The following is a 3,485-nucleotide window of genomic DNA, read 5'->3' as shown; positions in this document are numbered from 1 at the left end:
CTGCCCTTAGCCTACTTAAAGCCTCCGTCGCGGGAGCCCCGGTCGCGAAGAAGCCACGATGCGGAAAACCTTCCTGAGACGCCGCCGCCGCCAATCCCATCTCGGGGGATTCTGGAGGTCTCCACTCGGCACCATGCCGGAGAGGGATTCATCTCCCGGAGGACTCTACACCGCCATGGTCGCCTCCGGAGTGATGAGTGAGTAGTTCACCCCTGGACTATGGGTCCATAGCGGTAGCTAGATGGTTGTCTTCTCCTCATTGTGCTTCATTGTTGGATCTTGTGAGCTTGCCTAACATGATCAAGATCATCTATACGTAATACTCTATGTTGTGTTTGTCGGGATCCGATGGATAGAGAATACCATGTTATGTTAATTATCAAGTTATTACATATGTGTTGTTTATGATCTTGCATGCTCTCCGTTACTAGTAGAGGCTCAGCCAGAGTTTTACTTTTAACTCCAAGAGGGAGTACTTATGCTCGATAGTGGGTTCATGCCCCATTGACACCCGGGACAGTGATGAGAAAGTTCTAAGGTTGTGTTGTCTTGTTGCCACTAGGGATAAAACATTGGCGCTATGTCCGAGGATGTAGTTGTTGATTACATTACGCACCATACTTAATGCAATTGTCCGTTGCTTTGCAACTTAATACTTTGGAAGGGTTCGGATGATAACTTGAAGGTGGACTTTTTAGGCATAGATGCAGGTTGGATGGCGGTCTATGTACTTTGTCGTAATGCCCAATTAAATCTCACTATACTTATCATGTCATGTATGTGCATTGTTATGCCCTCTCTATTTGTCAATTGCCCGACTGTAATTTGTTCACCCAACATGCTTTTATCTTATGGGAGAGACACCTCTAGTGAGCTGTGGACCCCGGTCCATTCTTTAATACTGAAATACAAATCTGCTGCAATACTTGTTTTACTATTTTCTCTTGCAAACAATCATCTTCCACACAATACGGTTAATCCTTTGTTACGAACAAGCCGGTGAGATTGACAACCTCACTGTTTCGTTGGGGCAAAGTACTTTGGTTGTGTTGTGCGGAGTTCCACGTTGGTGCCGGAATCTCTGGTGTTGCGCCGCACTACATCCCGCCGCCATCAACCTTCAACGTGCTTCTTGGCTCCTCACCGGTTCGATAAACCTTGGTTTCTTTCACGAGGGAAAACTTGTCGCTCGTGCGCATCATACCTTCCTCTTGGGGTTGCCCAACGAACGAAATAGGCAACGACAATCATGGTTTAAGCATGATCAACTTGTTCTTAATATCTTCTACCTCAAATTCTAAGGCTTATGATCATAACTCAATTTAATATGATCAAGATTTGGCTTCCTAGGTTATCCCTCATGAGATGGTTTCTCACTTCCAAGATTAAGTATTGTCTTGATCAACTAAGGTATAGTACTTCTAATTTACCTTCTTGAATGGGACTACTATGGTTGCCTCTTAAGTTTATATCCCAGGAGAATGCCTGAGATATTATGTTATGGTTCTACTTAATAATTGATGATATAATCATCTGGTATATGGATAGTTCTCTCCCTCTCATTCAAGTGTTGCCTCAATACTTGAGTGTAACACCATAGCTTGGGCTCTCTTATAAAGGAATGGTTATTCTAGGGTTTATGGTGTACTCACAATATCTCAATAGGTATTAAGTCTAAAACTCCACTTGGCTTTCTTGATTAAGTTAATGTCCTCCTTACTTTATCAATTCATGGATATGGTATTATTCTATGTGATATTAGGTTATCTCACCACTCCAAGGGAAATGGTTTACAACCAAATACTTTAGTTCAAAGGTTGTCCTTTGTTCATTAATAGGTAAGGCTAGGTTTAGAATAAATGGTCTCTCTCATTTGGGAAGGCTTGAATAATACTCTAGGGTTCCTCTTGAAGATAATGTTGTGATCATATGGATATTTATATCCAAGGTTTGCCCCAAGGTTTGTCATTGCTTCCCTAAATAAAATAGAACTCTCACCTCTCTAGGGTTGATGTATAATAATCTGGAATGGAGAAGAATATATATTTCTAGGGTTGATCTCCTTGTTATAATTCCAATGTGGAAGTGGAATGAATACCATGAGGTTTCATGGTAGGATCATAAATTATTCTTAGGACATGGAAAAGATAAGTGAAGAATGGTTTCTTCATTTATTGTTACTTGATTTCCAATTAAATGGATGTTCATATGTTATGGCAAGGAATATCATGTTGTGATCTTTAATAAGATCAAGTAGTTGATCCTTGTTTAATAAGTTCTTGTGTTGATTTTAATTCCATTTGATCTAACCCCTTAGATCAAATTATCTCTACCCAAAACAAGGTTTTAGCAAAGTCACATTGAGGTTTATAGCGCTTGACTTGATGAGCTACTTCAATTCCACCAAGGTCAAGTGAAACTTCAGTTACTGTGACTGTTTTACTTTAAGGCGCGAAAATTCCCCGGATTTTCTATGCATGAATGCAATGCACACATCTGTTTCCTCTATTTTTGTAACCCCATTTCCTGGGATATTACACTTCTCCACGTCTCCAATTCTTTCTTTAGTTTACTGATCCGTTTTTCTAGATCACCCAATACATTCTTGCTCCAGTCCACAAGCCCACTTAGAACCCCTTTTACTGCACCCGCCACATCTTTGTGATTCACATTCACCTCTGTCTCCCATGTATTTTGTACAATACTCATATAGTCTTCCTCCTCAATCCATTTTGCTTCAAATTTAGGCATCATGCCCCAAGCTGGACCTCTTCTAGCCTTTTCCGAGCCATGTGTATCCACAATGATTGGGCGGTGGTCTGAGTGGCGTGGATCACCATTGATGACCTTGAACATAGGGAACCGATCACGCCACTTTTGGGTAGCTACTGCACGATCTAGCCTTTCCCGGATGTACATGTTTGCATCGTGGCTGTTATTCCTCCAGGTGAAAGCATCACCTACAAAACCCAGATCGTTCAATTCACATATTTCCAACGCCTCCTTAAATCTTTCCATACATTCTTGCGGCCTCGGGGCTCCCCCCTCCTTCTCCCATGCATAGAGTATCTCATTAAAATCTCCCGCGCATAACCATGGCTTGTCACTTTGATGCTTTAGCGTGCGTAACAATCTCCACGTATTCTCCTTCTCGTGTGGGTCACCATAGATACCAGTGAAGCGCCACACAAAACCATCCGCTTCTGTGATTTCAGTGTCTATGTGATACTTAGACATGAAACCGATCACCTTGAAATTTATCTCCCGCTTCCAAAATATCGCCAAGCCTCCACTTCGTCCAACTGGATTCTTCACCATCATGTGTGGCATGCCCATTTTCCACCGCAACCACTCTAGCCTTTTCTCCTCCAATTTTGTTTCGCACAGGAACAAAACATCAGGGTCCTCCTTCTTCTGGAAATCCAGAAGACCGTTAATTGCCGGCCCATTCCCCAATCCCCGGCAATTTAGAGCTCCCATTCTCA

Source organism: Lolium rigidum, chromosome 3, assembly GCF_022539505.1.
Source record: "Lolium rigidum isolate FL_2022 chromosome 3, APGP_CSIRO_Lrig_0.1, whole genome shotgun sequence".
In the NCBI taxonomy this organism is placed as follows: Eukaryota; Viridiplantae; Streptophyta; class Magnoliopsida; order Poales; family Poaceae; genus Lolium; species Lolium rigidum.
This window is presented reverse-complemented; position numbering follows the sequence as displayed.